Below are 18,803 nucleotides of genomic sequence, written 5' to 3'. Positions count from 1 at the left end.
CTCAATCTTACTTTCAGTTATACCAACACCTTTTCTACTGATTGACTTTCCTAAGAATTCACACTTTGTTTGGAAAAGAAAACATTTCTTAGGCTTTAACTTCAAGTTGTAAGAACGCAATCTCTCCAAAACCTCTTTCAAATTCTTAAGATGATCTTCAAAATTCTTTCCCAACACTGTGATATCATCCAGGTACACTAACACTTTCTCCCAAGTCAAACCTCTCACTGCATTGCTCTTGAAAAACTTGCAGGAGAATTCGTAAGTCCCATAGCCATTCTCTTATGCTCATACAGACCATATCTGGTGATAAAAGCAGTTTTGTTTCTATCTTTCTCATCAATCTCAATTTGAAAATATCCTTGAGCCATATCAATCAAACTCAAAAATTGATTTCCAGCCAGACAATCTAAACAATCACCAATGTTTGGAATAGGATAAGAATTTTTGATAGTTTTCTTATTTAATTCCCCGTAATCCACACACCATCTAACACTCCCATCTTTCTTTCTTATCAATACTGGTGGGGAAGCCCATTCAGAATTTGATGGCTGAATAATATCAGAAGCTAACAACTTTTCAAGCATCTTTCTCTCTTCTCCTTCCATTCCCAATGGAGTTCTACACAATTTCTGTTTCACAGGAGCTGCAATACCAGTGTTAATAGTATGCTTAACACCTTTCATACATCCTAAATCAAGATCATGCTTTGCAAATACATCTTCATAATCTCTCAAAGTTTCACACAATGCAACCATTTCATTTGAATCAAGCTCCTCACTTGTTCTTTCAAATAAATCTTGCAAATGTTCAGGCAAATCTCTTTTCAAACTTCTCATCACTTCTTCTTTATCCATATTTTCATCTATTTTCAACTTCATTTCAACTTAATTCACAGCAGACACCCTAGCTTTTCCATCTACATATTCTTTACATCTCACTTCAGAATCAACTGTCTCAACTTCCTTAATAACACCTAACACACTACCTGCTTTCAAAACGGCATTTCTTTCTCCATCATTCACAATTTCTACAGGAACAACATCATCACCTTTAACTAATGCACAAGATACCAACACTTGTCTATCAACACAAGGTTCTGTTACATACTCTTTCTTTTTCTCTAACTCATAATCTGCACAAACAGAAATTCTCATCACTGTCAATGGAGGAACTACTATTCTCTTTTTCGTTCTCATGATATTTTCACAAATTTCAACTTCTCTCTCTAATTCATCAACACATTTCTCATCACTTTTAGCTTCTGTCTCACCATTCACTTTACTCAAATCAGAGTCACCTTCTATGCTTCCCTGCACACATTTTTCTCCAATGATCAAAGTATGATCAACTAAATTCACTACACAATTTCTCTCCTTCAAAAACTTCAATCCCAACAACATATCAATTCCTTCTTGCAAATCTGCAACATACACATTTTCCTTATATTCTATCCCATCTATCTCAATACTCAAATTTTCTACTCTATGACCCATCATAAATGCATTTTTTCCAGCAAGCATTAATTTCAGAGTCTCGCAAAACTCAGGCACACCCTGCAATTTACTATAAAATCTTTTATTTACAATAGTAAATTGAGCTGCTGTATCCACAACTGCTAATGTTTTCACACCACCTACACTAACAGGAATCACAAAATTTTCTCCCACTAAATCTCCAACATTCATCATTTTCACATTTCCACTATCCATAATCCGACCTTCAACATGAAATAAGGGATCCGAAATCCGGTCGGTCAATTCGTCCCGTACTAGTTTACCGAATTTCTTGCACCGGGAGGAGGATTCTTTGGCATTTCTCTATTTTGAGGGCAATTTGTTTGAATGTGACCTCTCTGTCCACATTTATGACAAATGTAAATAGAACTTGGGCTGGCATTTTTACTAACATTGGGATTAGGTGGATGTTCTACAATTTCATTTTTACAATCCCTTTGAACATGACCTCTTTCTCCACATTTAAAACATTGTGGTGGACCCCCTCTACTTTGATTTACGTTTCCATTCTGTGGTGACTTTATCATTCTACCAGAATTTCTCTGAGAATTTGACGGTGACACCCATGCATCATTCATTCTTTTCATCTGATCACACATAGCAGACATGGTTCTTTGCATATTGTAGAGTAATTGGTTATTACTTCCATTCTCCACACTCTGATCAGACATTCCAACTTGTCTAATATGCACATTTCTGCCACCTGTACCATACACTGCTTTGAAGTTATTGTTTGCAACTTTCACAAACTCTAACACTTCAAATAAATCTTTAGGCTCTTTATCCATAGCCAATTTTGCAGATTATTTGTCACGACACCCTCTCAAAAATGAATCCACAGCTATTCCCTCACCACCTGCATATCCCTCTCTAGATGCCATGAACACACGATGAGAAAAATCTTGCAAAGATTCACTTTCACCCTGTCTCATTGATTGAAGTGCTCTACGTGCAGATGAAGCAAACTCTTTCATACTAAAACGTTTTGACATCACTTCTTTCAAACGTTTATATTTGCAGTTTCCAAACTCCACCGCGTACTCAAGAGCTCTGTCTTCCAAACATTCAATCATTCTGCTAGTTTTTCTTTTATCATTCCATCCATATCTTTCTGCCATTCCTTTAAACTTAAATACAAAAGCTTCCCAATTTTCTCTTCCATTTCCACTAAAACTAGGCATTTTATGAACAGGTCCTTTTTCTCTTTCAACTAAAGGGACTCTTTTCTGTTCACATTCAGATTCACTTTCGCTTTCACTATCACTCTCTTCTATTTTCAGTATTGGTTTTTTCACAGGGGTTTCCAAACTTTTCTTTTTATTACTTCTAGGTGCAGGTGTGGGTCTACTTTTAATATTTCTAGGAGTTGGTCTTGGGATTTTTTCTAAATCATGTTGTAAATTCATTCTTTCATACTGAGTTTGCAAATGATCATGACGCGCTGTCATTTCATCCAATTGCAATTTCAAATCCATTTTTTCAATTTCACACTTTTGCAAATTTTCTACACGTTTTCTCAACAGTTCATTCTGTGTTTCAACCTGAGTATGTAACATTACTTTTGTGGAATACTCTCTACACTCTTCCTCCATTTCCATTTCTTTTTTCATCAACACTTGTTTAGTTTTTCCCAACTCGCTCTGAATTTTTACATTTCTTTCTTTCAACATATCATTTTCAATTTTCAAATCACACTTCTCACTCTCTAAACTATACTTTTCATTTTTCAAAGCATATTTCTCTCTTTCCAATGCCCTCTTTTCATTTTCCCATACAGATTTATCATCTTCCAATGCATTTTTTTCATTTCCAAAGCATTCCTCTCTTGTTTCAACTTTTTGTAATCAATTACCATTTCTGAATTTTCAACTTCCAACTTTTTCACTTTAACATCATTCATCTCCAATTCACTAGATAAAAATTCTATCTTTTCACCAGCTTCTTCAACCTCATCTCGAAGATTTGATATCATTTCATTTTGTACCTTCACTCGCTCCATCAACTTTCTATACTTTTCTTCCCAATTCACACTCTCTTCCTTTTTCTCATCTCCAACTTTTGAACCTTCATCTTTTTCTTCCATTACACCCAGAATCACAATACCCTTCTTTTCCCATTTCTGCCAATCTGCCACACTTATACCAGTAATTTCTTCCAAATCACTCAACAACAATTTTCCTTTTTGATTTCTCAAAGACACCAATCTATGAGCTTTCACTGGACCAATTCCTTTTAAATTTTTCAATTCTGTCTCAGATGCTGTCTGCACATTCAACACAACACTACTTTCCACAATACCCGACGCCATTTTCACTTCCAGTTTCCCACAACCTATTACACAATTTTATTGATAATAGCAATGCAGCTGTGCCACAAAACCTACACAATAAAATACTTTCACCACTACCACACTTTACTGTTTGAAGAAAGTTTCAGCAAAAAGCCACTACTAAACTTCACAGTAAATACAAACAAAATCTCTCACACTATTCAACCTACTCACATGTACACCTATGATGAAAACACCTTCAACACAGACGAACAAGGTAGAATAGTACTCTATCAATATATGCTATTGCAATATTGATAAAAATATACAATAAACAATTCACACTCACTCCTTCATTCAGCAAGTCAGTGAAAAACACAAATTTGAAACCTTTATTTTAAATAACTGCTTTTCTTTGTAAATAAACTCACTAAATTATGTTCTGTATTCTAATCACTACACAAGGCTCTACACTGTATACAAGCACGGGCCTGTGATTACACGTGGTCTGTCCGACTACTACTCAGTACACGTGGTCTTTCCGACTACTACTCAGTACACGTGGTCCACAATGTCTCTGCAGTTGTAGTATCACAACAGAAAATTAATACCAAATATCTCTAAACTACTAAAATGAATACTACTTTGAAAATATTTACTGAATTGCCTCAAGTATCAAACAACAATGAAAATGAAATATCACTGCAATATGTCCCGACTAGTTCGCGTCTTGCAACAAGTCCTGTCTAACACGTGTCACTTTCTTTCCAACTCTCACTCAGTCATACACAAAGCTTTTCAAAAATTCCAATAACACTAATAACTACTAATTATATCTGCTAACTACATAAGCTACACAAATTCTATCCTGTAAACTGATCACGTTAGCTACACAAATTGAATTCTGTCAATTTAAAAACATATGCTACACAAATTGTATCCTCTAATGACGTTAGCTTCACAAAATAATATCCTGTCAATTAATAAGCAACACAAACTCAATCCTGTCGACTGCGCCAATTGTTACGCCTTCGCGGCCGAGTGCCTTATTAGGGGTGGGCAAATGAAAGCTTTTTTGGGAAATTTAATTTCAGACAAGTGGATTCTATGGCCATTTTGCCTGCTGAATACAAATCTAATAAGTATCTTCATTTTAAATTACATCTGATATTGGTATCAGGTGATTTTTCAAAATGGCCACCAAACGCTCCCTCAAATCACATGTTTCTCATGTAAATCTTTAAATATCAGTTCAAACATGGCTTTTTATATGTCTAACCATATGATTTCATGATCAATGAGCATAAATAGATACATCATTTTGGTTGGGTCACTTCATTTTGGGTTAAAAAGAGGATTTTTTGGTCAATTTGAGGTAACAATCACCTCAAAATCACCATTTCTGTGTACATAAATACAAATGTTTATATGCAACTGTGGCTTTTAAATTAGGAAAAACAATAATACAACAAATATGGTCAGTATTGTTCAAGGATCACATGAAACTGAAAAGTTTTGACATATAGAATAGCATAATGTTAGTTACATATGGGAATATTTACAGTAGAACACTCAGTAGCAGAGCATTAAGGATATTGTTACTCTTTATTACCATCCAGATACCGAAAATGAGTTTTTTCCTGCATCTAATTATTCAATAATGTATCTGTCTTTGTGCTGCTTTGAAACAATGAAAAAACTCTTGAAAATATGAAATAACGGCGTTTATATTTTTTCGTTGCAATGTATTTATAAGCATAAGCAACTCAAAGCTTTAATCATCTATTTAACAGCTTTCTTTTTTGAGATTAGTTAGCAATGCATACAGGGCTTAACTTCATCCCTGAACAAGATTTTATCACAAGGATTGGCCAATGGACCACAAGGGCATGAGCTACAATCCCATGCCAACGTTATGGTTTAAATGCTTTTGTTATGGAGTCATGAGTCCGTAATGACCGATCTTCTAAAAACAAAGGTATTATTTTGCTTTATCAACGATCAAATCTGAACTAAGGCTTTTAAAAAATCGCTGGCAGGGTTTTGGGGTACTAAATGGTGTCATTAAATTGGCTTTGAAATAGTGATCACGGGTGTTCAGGTAAAACAGACATTAGAGAAACCGATCTTTCAGTTTTTACCCCCAAACTGCAATTATACCGTCACCCGTAAGATGACATGTGTAAATGTTAATTAATGTAATCACTGAACACTGAAAATTTATTTATCACCGAAAAGAATGTATGTAAGGCAGTAAATAAGGAGTTTTGGGTGAACGGTGACAATATCCTTATTGTCTTCATTTATAACCTAGTCACACTAGAGGCGGAATGAGCTAGAATGTAGTCGGAATAAAAATTTCTTGTTTGTTCCTGGATATTTGAAGTATCTTAAAATTCTAAGCGCATTCTAAATGTTTGGGTCCATTCTTGCGTCCTGTTAAAATATTTTGCTCATTCTCAAAACTTTCGAAGTGCTTTCCAAGTGGAAAAATATCGAATGGCATTCAAGTGTATTCTAACTGCACTATGAGCGCATTCTTAAAATTCTTACGAAATTCCAACAGCATTCGAAACATTTTGATCACATTCGAGGGAGAACCGAAATGGCAAGGTGCTTCAAATCTTGTCAGAATGTTCCACATTGTGCCTCCAATGAGCAGGAATGCAACTGGAATGCATCTTGATTGCAGGCTGGGATTCAGCCAACAATGAAACCACACTTGTATGGCATTTGAAGTGCATTCTAAATATTCTCACTATATTTAGGGTGAACGGCATTAGCATTAACGATATTCCTAATGTGTTCCAACTACATTCGAGCTGCATTTGAGAGCTAATACAATACAACTGAAATGTGCACGAATCATTCCAGGTGGGTTCGAAGCGCATTCTGAGGTATTCTTGCTGGAATTAAGGTCAATTTGAAATTACCCAACGAATGTGGCGCGAATTTTGAAAATTCTTCATTATGGCTCATTCTGCTTGATTACTTCAGATTCCAAATAAATGTGACAGGGGGCTTTACAGTGCCTTCTGGTCTCAGTGTATTTCTTGTTGATGCTTTCATGGTTGTGGTGAGATACTCTTAAACTACACAACTGAAACTAAGTACTATTCCAAGGTCAAGAGCTTAGAGGTTGTAAGAGGTTGATGTCACCTGACAAAGTTTTACCTGTTCTGAAGAAAAGGAAAATTATACAGCGTAAAATTTGTTGGTACACATCCATGAAGGTATTTTCAGCATTGTTTTTATACCAAACTGTAATCCATGAATTCAGTATGTACATAATGGCCATTATTTATATTTATCTTAGGCTCGAAGTTTGTATTTTATGTATATGTTTGTTTTAAATAACATATTTTTACAGATGTCACCCTAACAATATTGCCAATGTCTTGAATATGCTCATATTTGAACTCAGCAACCCTCAAAACATATAGAAAGACATATTACACATCATTTTTATGTACTTTACTGTGAAAATATGACCAAAAAGCCATTTCCCGCCTTTTTTCACAAACAAATAGCAGATACCAATATAAATCTTTAGCTTTGGTAAAAAATATTGTCAGATTTGTGTTCAGCAGCAAAAATGGCCATAGAATCCACCTGTTTAAAAAAAAATTTTGTCATTTGCCCACCCCTAGCCTTATGAAGGTACAAATAACAATGTACTTACTGGTATCTCAGAGTTAAGAGCCATAAAGAGCCAAAGAGAGCCGCAAAGAGGACCAAAAGAGCCAAGAACACAGAGGCTAGAGCCAAAAGTCCCAACAAAGAGAGCGATTTATTTCAATTCGGACCTTATATACAAGTTCAGATAGTACACGTTTACCAATCAGAACCAATTATACAGTGAGCAGTTTTACATTTAAGTTACCAATCACGGGAGAGATTCAAACTTGCACACCGGGTAACACTTTACTTATAGAGACATCTACCGGTAGCAATATAAAACAATCTCAACTAACACACTACATCGTCACAATATATACAATAAAATACAGACAAAGGTGGCTACATAGCAGTGATCATTTTACCTTTAAATATTATGAGTCCAACAGGATGCACATGATATTGAACAATGGGTCCCTGCCGATTGTGATGGATCCCTGTCATTTTGAACAATAAAGGTTACCACAAAACTAACAATTTGTTACTTTTATTTTTTTCAAGTTTCTTTATTTAAGCAATATGACAGTGGCGAGTTTACTTCAGTTCATATATCTGCCTTTCCTTGTCCTTTTGCCACAAATCAATAGCCAAATTATAGTCATCAGACTTGGCGTTGTTCTGGGTTTCAACATTAAGACGACATCTGTCCTTTTTCAATATACTATTTTGACATGAAAAAACCCTCTCACATCCTTTTTTTCCTGATTTTCCTTTTTGACTCCGTTTTTGCCTCCGTCAAACATTCATCCGCGTCACTCTCACTCTCAGCCTCAAAGGCAGTCACAGCGATTACTGTCTCAGAAGTTTTCTCTAACTTGGCTTGACTCTGTCTCACCTTAAATATATTCAATATTGTCTGTTGGCTACTGTCTATTAATAATTGCTTTTTCGGAGGCATGGTCGCTAAGTAGATGAACACGCTGCGCAAAATCTATTTTAGTCAAAAATAGGTCAAGTGTAGAGTGGAGTGTGCAAAGCAGACGAACAGTTTTGCCATTACTAACAATTGATATTATTGGCTATTTGACTGGTTTCTTAAAATAAGATAGTCACAAGAATGTTCCTAGTGATGAGTAAGAACAGACATGCTGAAAACTTTTCAGTGGCCGGATATTTGGACTGGCAGTAGTAAAAAATTTGCCAGACCAATGGATTTTTGTCGGACCGAAAATTACCCTATTCGTTTGAGACCGATACTACCAGTAATATTAGGCAGCTTACTTTGTTTGTGAATGTGATAGGTTTGAAATGGAAGGGAAAAACGCTTTGGGTTTTATATAATCTCATTAGGGAAGTATGTCAAACGATGACTCTAAATTCAAAATTGCTGCTCTTAAAACTCTTGTCTGCCCTTTGGACTGACCACTTCCAAATTTTTACCGGTCCAGACAAATTTTCCTGGTCATGACTGATCGGACCGACAGTTTCAGCATGTCTGAAGAATATCTGCACATCAGTTTGGGCGTGTCCCAAATACAAACTGTTTCCCCATTCAATTATATATAATCTTTGCTGTTAATTAATCCTATAACAAAAGTGATGTTTTCACCAACGGTGAACCTTCTATAGTTAATTCGTTAGGACAGGATTTAATTTTTGTCATTGGGACCATAACACTCACTTTCTCCTGTTATCTCCTAGGCAAGGTAGTTATGGGCTTTCTTTTTGCCTGACACATATTGCAATAAAAATTTGCAGTAAAAAGATGATCAGAAAGTAAATGGGAGTTGCAATTTCATGTGTTAGTGCTTTGTACAGGTCAAAATATTCCGTTGTTGGTGATGTTGTGGTGATGTATGTTGTGTATCTGAAGACAGGTGCAGGATTCCCTTTTGCATGACCAACGGCTAGCAGAGTGGTGGATAGGACTTTACGTTTATATGCTAAACCAAGTGAGAACACTAGACCAAAACTTACAATGCCCAAAGCTGCATACAACAGTATTTCTCAAATGTTGAGTTCTGTATCTGGTAATTTTAGCTCTCCAGATAGCAGGGGTTCTGCCAATGATTGAAAAATTGTTTGTCCCTGTTTTGTTGCCTCCATGGCCTTGTCTAGATTTATTTTGATTTGCTTATCTTGGGTCTAAAGTTGGCATTCTGTTTATATACTGTACGTAATCCCATGCTTCTGAGCACTTGATTTAGTAGTAACGGAAATACGCATGCGCATATGCCTAAAAATAACCAGCAGTTACTATCTCCCTGTGAGTGCCTTGTTTTTGCAGTTCTGTGCCTTATTTGAAGTATATGAGATAGCGAAACAAGGCAACTGTTCTCGACAACATTTAGTCACATGTCACAAATACACTTTCTCTGTCACTTCATGTTCCGAAATTCAGCCCGCCTGCTGTGTGTTTTTATAGTTTACGTATATTCACTGATAAAAATGGAGCAAATAAAGTGCACTTTGTTGATTTTATAAACACAATTATTCCGGTAGGCACTATTATTCGGCACTTCAGATTATATAGTGGAATGTTGGACTGCACAGTTGCATGGAACTTTCATTATGCAAAAGTCACAGCCTGTTTTGGTTGAGTTTTCCTCGCATTCAAAGGTGTGAGTTTATAAATTTTATATGTTAAAATATTGTTTTTCCCTAGTCTTTCAATTGATGACTTGACACTGTGGCAAAAATGTGAACTCACAAAACTATTTGATGCTATGCTTGTTGTCAAATATTATCGCTTGGATTTGGTTACTTGTTGGTCTTAGATTAGAGACTTCACATAACTTTTCGTTTTTGCCTACTGTACACATTCACTAAGGAAGTTTTCATTGAAAGTGATTGGTGTTTTGTCTGAATTTGGTTTGTCAAAATATTGTGGAATGTTTGTAAGAATTGATGAATGGTTGCTGGTTGCGTTTATTGGGATCTCAAATTCTATGAGGTTTGGGTTGAGATTTGGTCATTTTAATATTGGTACAAATATTGCATCCGCAAAGTCATCAGGGATGACTGTTTTAACAGTTCAATTAAAATTGAATGAACGCTGTCAGTACCAAGAATATCACACTTTGCAAACAATAACTGTTCTGACGTTATTCCGTCAAGAACCAGGGAGCAGTTTTTTTTAGAAGATTAATATTGTCTGACACTTAATTGATGTTATAATAACCCTGGAAGGGGAGTTACATAGCATGTCATGGTAAGAGTGAATAATAAATCTGTATGGAAGGCCTTGTTCATTAAACTAAAAGTGTGCTGAAAGTTTCCGCCACTGACACCGTATTGTGACAAACAACGAAATGACCAAATCCCACATGTGAGCCAAAATAAATTCCATTCAATACACAATGTGAGTGCAACATATTTAAACATTACTTGCGACTTCCTTGTTCTGATCTCTTGATTTTCTGTACAGAGCCTTCAGCTTCTTCACTTTGTCAAAACACTCCTGGCCACTTCTTTCTATCCTCCTAAACAGTGTATGTGGCATTGCTTGCCTTCTTCAAGCTGATGCTGTACATCAGCCTCCCTTCAAATGTTCAACAATGTGACTTTCCTGGGGATTCCAGTTATCTGACTGCTGGTAAGGCATGTTTACAGAAAGTGGTAGCTGGTAGCGTTGTTGTCTTGTTGGGTGCCTTCTTTGAACTGAAGTTGGGAACCACCAGCTGACCCCAAGACCAATGAGCATGTGTACCGAGATTTAATGACTGTGCCCCTGCAGAGACGACATCTTGTAGTGTTCACAAATATAATTCCCAGACATGTAAATTAATTTGATTAGAGTCGATTGCTTGTGCACTCGACTCGTTTTATGGCCTTATCTGTAGTCATGTAACTTAAGTGGACGTGTGCAATTTGAATAATTAAAATTAGTATGTACCGCCAAATACTGCAGCACAGAATCCACCTATAGATAAGAAATACGTATAAAAGACGTCTAGAAATAATATTGGGGGTCAGAAGGAAGAAGACTCGAAGGTGACCGCTCGACGGAGCTATGGGAGACGGCTTAGAAGTTGGAGGCTTCACGTATAGAACATGTAGTTAGAGATCGTCAACCAATAAACCATTAAACTGGTCATTATGTGGACTTGGGTTTTCTTTGCGCGACCTCACGTAAATCTGACACGAACCGTGGAATTTTGAATTGCGTTATCCACTGAGTAAGTCTAAAACGTAATGTCCTATTTCGAGCCCACGCTTGAATTAAGCGTTCTAAATTATATAAGTTTAGGACATTCATCTCATATGTATATGTAAAGGTACATAACAATCTGAAGAGGTGTGCAACAGGCAGAGAGACCATATCAGGTTTAAGAGGGAGATCTGCCTTTCATGTAGGGTGGGCCACATTTTAGCCATGGAGCAGTTAGTACTCAAATATTTTATTCTGAATGGCACCAGTTTGGTATTTTCAAGAATTTCATGAGGTACCGGGTTCTCTACTCCTTAGACTTCCTGGCCCAAGAAGCACTGTTCACACAGAAAGATGAGAAATATTTGTCCAAAGAGAATTCACCTCTTCCTATTATGGTCCTTTTCACATTTGTGTACTGACTCTCCACAACCTCATATATAAGTGCCAGGATGCCATGCTGTTTCCATGGTGTTTTCATCTTTAAAACATGATTCATAGCTTCACAGTTGTTATTTGTCCAGTGAAGATGTGCCCCTTGGCTGAGGATGGTTTGTAAATTTTCCTGGGCATAAGCTTTCTTGATGGCAGTTAGAATTCGGGTAATCTTCCTGTTACAGTATTAAATTGTTCTTTGTCTTTGTTGTTTTCTGCAATGGAAAACAACGTCTGACACACAGAAAGTAAAGAGAGTAAGTCAAGAAAACAAAGGAAATTTGAGGGTTAAGACTATTAACCAATGAAAAGCAAGAACATATAAAGACAGAAAATAAGGAATGGGAAAGAAAACAGGATAGTTTGAAAAAATGAAACAGAAATAAATAACCAAATAAGCATATGAACTACTACTACATTCCTAATTCCAACAACATTCTCTGCCTGTTATATCTGTCCAAAAGTAACATTTTGTGATCAATTAATTTCCCAAAATTACTTACTGCCCTTTCTATGTTGAAGGTATAGTAACCATTAATTTCATTAAACTTTCCTGTGTATTGTTAAATTTCTAATCAAGCCCCGTATTATGTTGAAAACACTCTTATAGGTAATGTTGAATAGAGTTTGTGTTAGCTTTTTTTTTTTTTTTTTTTTTTTTTTTTTTTTTTTTTTTTTTTTTTTTTTTTTACTACAAAGGCCAAAATTTCTTAAATCGTTTCTTTTTCTTCTTCGTTATATGGGATAGGATAGGCCCTGTCGCCAATGAAGTCGTTATACTTCATAACCTGACTGCATTATGATTCTCAATTCTGATTCTTACATTTCTGGTTTGTGCAGCCTTAACATGATTACTACCTCCAAGTGTGTATTGCCAGAAAGTTAAATAACCTGTCACAGTTTGTTGTTATTGTTTAAAAACACACAACTGTGTAATAGATTTAAGGTTATTTATTTCACCTGTAGAAATAGAGAATGAAGTTACAGTATTTGCACAACTGCTCTGGTCAATTACAAAAGAGAGAGTGTACATGTTACAATGAATAAAACACGTAGTTTAAACAAAATAACTAATCAAATAAATACACCGTTTAATAATATAACTAAATAAATAATGCATCATGGCAATTGAATTTGAAATAATTAGCTCACCTGTAGAAATAGAGATGAAGTTACAGTATATGTACGACCGCTCTGGTCAATTACAAAAGAGAGTGAAAAAGGGCGCAGCAAACGACTAGGATCACGTGAAGACGATTCTTACATTGTGGGAGAATTATCCAATCAATGCCTGCCAAAGATGAAGAAAGAAAGAAAGGTTTATCCTTTAGACTGAGAGTAGCTGCGCTTCAAATAGTTTCAAAGCCAGGAGCAGTGGTTTTCAAATATCCCAGCACTTCTTTTCTATCCTCAGACATGTGCCAGGGTAGGGAATTTGCAAGCTAGGTTTCCCTAATATCATTGTAATGAGTCATCTTCTGTCATCCTTGGTGTTGAGGATCTTTATCAAAGATCAAAAACAACATGAGTGGGAATGAAATAAATAATAAATCTAATGTGACGTAAAATACTGTACAAAATGTTGAATTAAAACAGATATAAATGGAAAGTTGCTGCTTTTAAGTCACTGAGCTCTGAGCTGGTAGATTGTGCTGCTGCTGAGCCGAGGTATGTAAATTGTACGCTGCTACTGAACCAAGGTACGGTAGATCTTGCCGCTGCTATCGGGTCATGAGCCGTGGGCTGCTGACACTTGGATTCTCCAATCTTGTCCAGTAGGTACATGGCTGCATTTTGCTTTAAATATTTCTGGCAACTTGCGACTTTGGAAATTATGAACCCAAACAAGGCATCTTTGCTGATGACCTTTCCGTCATCAGGTCCAATTACTGACAGAAATCCAGCAAGCTCTCTTCCTATGGTGGAAAAGAAAGATGGATAAGTTTTCCTGTCTGAGTTCCTGTGAATGAGGGCTTATGAAAATGGGATAAACATTTGTGTTGGACTATGCGGAAGTACTTTATTGATAACCATAGTGACATGAGACTGTCCCAAATTAAAAGTTTTATCAACTCCAAGAACAGGGCCTAAGTGACATAAGTCCTGAATTTGATTGTCTGTGTAACAAATGATTGTTGGATCCAAGGAATGTGCCTAAATGACAAATGTGTTTCAAGTCCTCAGTCTGATTGACTGTGTAGTAAATAATGTGTGGCACATTATTTTTTGCTCTTGGATGTTACAGTAATTTCCCTCACAAATACACTGTGCTGAATCCAGCTATGTAGATTGTAGATGATTGCTGCTAAGTTTGCTGATACCTTCACATTCCTCTTTAGAATTTCATAGCTTGTACTGTATTTTTTAGTGCATATTTGTTGCCTCGTGAATAATTTGATCGTAGTGTGTTTGGGTTCTCCAGGGTTGCTGAAGATTGCTGAAGGACTTTCGTTTGGGCTTTGATGTATCCCCTTGTAGATGCTTTAGTTTCCATGTTGGGCTCTTCCAGGACACTTGCCAAAGTATTAATTCCACCATGGCAACTTTAGGTCTTTCCTGCATCCATCTTTTTTTTAATTTTTTTTTACACTGTGTCTGCCTTCAGGTTGGTGTAGTACCTAATAGATGGCTGTCAGATTGCTGCACCAAAAACTTTTCCTCCATACTTGATCTGTAAAGGGTCTCAATGTTGACTGAAATATTGTTAATGAGAGAACAGTTTCATTAGCTCTGTATGTATAAATTCAAATTATTGTTTTTCTTTTTATCACATATAAAAAGAAAAACAATAATTTGAATGAAATATTGTTGTTTTGTTGTTGGAAGTTCATATTGGCAGTGAATTGTAATGTTTTAATAGACAAAGAAAGAGGGTGAGAGGCAGAAACCGAAAATGCACTTAGGATAAAAAATAACTTTTTTTCTCCTCTGCTACATACAGCTTTTTCCACTCATTTGTAATTGAAGGCTGCTGGTCTCCTTTAGTGCAAAATGCTTGGAAAATGCAGAGTGGGCTGTAATTTCGCTGTCTCCATCAGAATGATCTTCATCATAGATATATTTTGCTCCACTGGCAGCAACCCCTGCCGATGTCACAATTTAGCTGTTAGGCTTGATGGAGCTAATTATAATCACATTTCCAATGTCCATTACTTGAATATTACTTGAATATTGGTACTAGTTTTACTTTAACTGGCAATGTAGAATCTTCTGGCAGGTAAAGCTACATCCCACCTGCTTTCATTGTAATCTACATGTTCTGTAAATCACTGTTGACCAGAGAAGATATTAATATTATATTAGATTCTGGTCATCAGTGGTCAAGTTGTTGAATGTCTTGTTTAGTTAATGTTTATCTTTTTCTAGCTCACATGCGGTTCTGACAGTGTCATGGGTCACAGTAGTGGCCTGCTTGATGTGGTCAGTTTTTGACCCAAGGTGGAGCAGTGGTCGTTACTTCCCCCAGGGCACCCATCACCATGACATTTAGGGGACTTATAGCAGGTAATACTCCAAGATAGCAGTTCATTTTGTTTTACAAGTTACGACTTTGGTATTGTTCTATAAGTGACAAAAGGTAATTGGTGTAGAGCAGCAAACACCAATTAACTCATTTTGTGTTTCCTTTGGGTTTCCTTAATATTTGTAATAATTCAGAATTTCAACAGGTACTTTCCCTCTCCTCTCACATTTCTCCTCACAAAAATACATTTCAACTGGTTACAGCCAACTGATATCCTTATCCCATATTTTACCAGATGTTAGGCAATTTGTGTGCAAAATTCACAAAATTTTAGGCAGATTTGGCAGAGTTTTGTCTGTTTATAACTTTTATCAGATGGGGATTGTGCCAGTCTCGGCAGTTACAATTACTGAAGTAGACCCCAAAAGAGAAGTACATTTTTAACTTATCACAGTTAATTATTACAGTGTTTACCACAACACTGATGTCTGCCATAGATGGGAACTTGGGAATGTATCATAGTTTTGATTTTTCTCACAACTGCCCTCAGTGTACTTTCAGATTTCTGTCTCTGTACCTTCACAAAAACATTCTTGTCCCATTTTTAGCTTCCCTCCCCATATGGTGAGGTTGGTTTCTTGGTGAGATGTTGTGGCTGGATATAGAGGTTCTGAAAGGGAACAGCTAGAAAGATTAGGCAGCAGAAGGAACCTCCCATCATCTCCCCTAGATATGCAAGACACGTGACAAATTTCAGGACAAGTGGCTGTGAACAGCCGAAGACAAGACAGCTATGGTAAACAGGTAATTAACTAAACTTCTTGCAGGTAGTACACAGAATGAGCAATTGGCTTTGTTTCACAGTAAACAATATGTAAATTGTCTATTCTCCTTCCTTTGTGTAGAATCAAACACAAAATATCACATTTTTGTATTAAAGTCAGTTTTTTTTTAATGTGGCAAGAAAAGCATTTGTTGCTCTTAGTGTATGTTGCATGTCCTCCTGTGGTTTTAAAGTAATTAGTCATAAGTATTCTTTTGTCAACACCTCTTTTGTTAACAATTTATTTATTCTAAACTGATCTATCTTTTCTTCACAAACTTATATAAATTAAAATATTGTACTTGCATGTGCATTTTACTCTGTAGAACACATTCTTTGGCTGGCTGATGTCCTGGGAGGGAGAGATAGATGGTCTTTCCAAAGAACAGAGATACAGACATAGTTCAAGCAGGGAGACAGTAGGCTGGAGAATTTCAGGTGGTGAATATAACTGATTGTTTTTTTTTTTTTTTTTCTTTTCACATGTGAATTATAATGGCCCTTCCAAGTGGTTACTTCTACATAAGAACAGTATTTAGGTTTGTTTAAACTATGGTGATACAAAAATGATCTTAATGTTGCATGCATTTTGCAGAACAATTCTGATTAAAATGAGTTTGCCCTAAAACAAGTGTAGAATACTTTTACATTATCATACGCGCATTGCAAACTGTAACACCCATTTCATTTAAATTTTAGCAAATGCATTTCTCTGGAATTATGTGACGAGCTGCTGGCAGACCAAGAGGTCTGTTTTATACTGAGTGAGAGAGAGAGAGAGAGCTGCCAGAGCCATCCAGAAAAAGATTTCCAAAAACTGCAGATCCAGTGGAGCCAGTTATATGGAACAGTACAATTACACAACAAATTCCAGGTAACACAAAGTATCAGTATCCCTCATATGCATGGAAACTATAGGTGCAGGGTATGCAGCAAGCTAGGAAATCCTGTTGGACAATACCCTATCACTGAAGACAAATACGCATAATGGAAATGTTAAAAGTGAATTGATATTTCAGCTTAGTTGTGATGTGTTATAATAATTTTGTCCACATGCATGAAATCTGTTACAGTAGTAGTAGAAGCAGCATATATACAGTGAGATTCTGGTAGACAGAGAAAAAAGACAACAGTGAAAAAAATTTTTAAATGTGAATATATATTTCAGCTCAGTTTTGATGTGTTTTAATAATTTTCCCCACATGCATGCCATGGAAACTGTTACAGTATTAGTAGAGGTAGCATATACAGTGAGATTGTGGTAGACAGTACGTCATCAGTGACACATCACTGAAGACATTAGGGGAAAATGTTTATATGTGAATATATATTTAAGTGCAGAAATGAAGTTGTAGGTATCTCTGTAATTATTAGGTCATTTAGTTGCAGCTAGAAAATTCACATATTTATTATATACAGACACTTTCAGTCTGTCTATATTCTTATCACTGTGTCTGTCCAGTGGATCACCATATATTTAGCACTTTGTGACAATCTATTGTTTACTTTAGAACTGATAAACTGTATTTTGTTTAAATTCACCGAGTGGCTTTGGTTAAAGGGAGGTTTCTTTCAGAAATCCATGTCACTGGTTCATAAAAAAGATTTCATGCATTTTGTTGACATTACCCTAAAAGTGCCACAAAGTATCTTTGTTTTACTTGAAATTTAGTCAGTGACTTTGTACTTAAATAAGGCAGGTACCTTACTTTCAGTAATCGGCAATTGGAATATTTTTTGATGTTGTTTGCTGGAAATGCTGCCACAGTATGTACCCAGTGTATCAAAGTAAAGTAGCAATATAGATATATTTTTGTGAATTTATAAGATTGTTACAAGTTCAGTATACGGAAGAATGTTTGACCACCTTGTTAGCTTGCAGTCATTTGTTTCACAAGTCTGAAGGTCCATGATTTAGTTTGAGGGTTTTGTAGTAATGTAATACAACAATAATGAGAGTCATAGAAGGCGTTAATGTTTTTAATGATTGATCATTACTCCATAATGCCCTGGCTTTGGAGTGGCATTTCTTGGTAGATAAAAAGATAATAGAATGGCAGATCATATCTCTGAACCTAGTTTCCTGCCCATAGCGAATCAGGGATTGAAATGGGAAATCTGGAGCACTGGTCCATACTCATTGACAATAGTACTGATCACTTTTTCCATGGGCATCTTCTCTGCCACATCTTTTTCCACGGGCATCTTTTCTGCCACATCTTCCACAGGCATCTTCTCTGCCACATCTTCTTCCACAGGCATCTTCTCTGCCACATCTTCTTCCACAGACATCTCCTCTGCCACATCTTCTTCCAGGGGCATCTTGCTATTGGAGTTCCACCAACTCTTCACCCAGCCATTCAAAAAGCTCATCTTTAACCAGGATGAAATTTTCCTTTAAGCACATGTTGGTCTTTGTGTGTAGAGAGCCCTGCAGGCACTGGCATGCATAGCCAACATGTTATTGCATGAGGGGGTTGGTATCTTGTTTGGTTCTCTTCCTAGCTCTTCCATCAGATTCTTTTGCT

At 36.3% G+C, this 18,803-nt stretch overlaps 1 long non-coding RNA gene across 1 annotated transcript in view; it reads left to right on the top strand.

Annotated features, from left to right (window-relative positions):
* Nucleotides 1-18,803, top strand: part of LOC106172597 (uncharacterized) — a 46,937-nt gene extending 28,134 nt beyond the window's left edge. Inside the window, exons 2-5 of the long non-coding RNA XR_015331165.1 lie at nt 15,356-15,493; nt 16,061-16,256; nt 16,602-16,713; nt 16,975-18,803. This is a non-coding gene — a long non-coding RNA (uncharacterized LOC106172597). The remainder of the gene's footprint in view (nt 1-15,355; nt 15,494-16,060; nt 16,257-16,601; nt 16,714-16,974) is intronic.

The sequence above is a fragment of the Lingula anatina genome, chromosome 9 (genome assembly GCF_051362555.1).
Source record: "Lingula anatina isolate TDL-2025a chromosome 9, LinAna3.0, whole genome shotgun sequence".
Taxonomy (NCBI): Eukaryota; Metazoa; Brachiopoda; class Lingulata; order Lingulida; family Lingulidae; genus Lingula; species Lingula anatina.
Note: the sequence above shows the minus strand (reverse complement) of the source record. Positions and strands in the feature narration are given on the sequence as shown.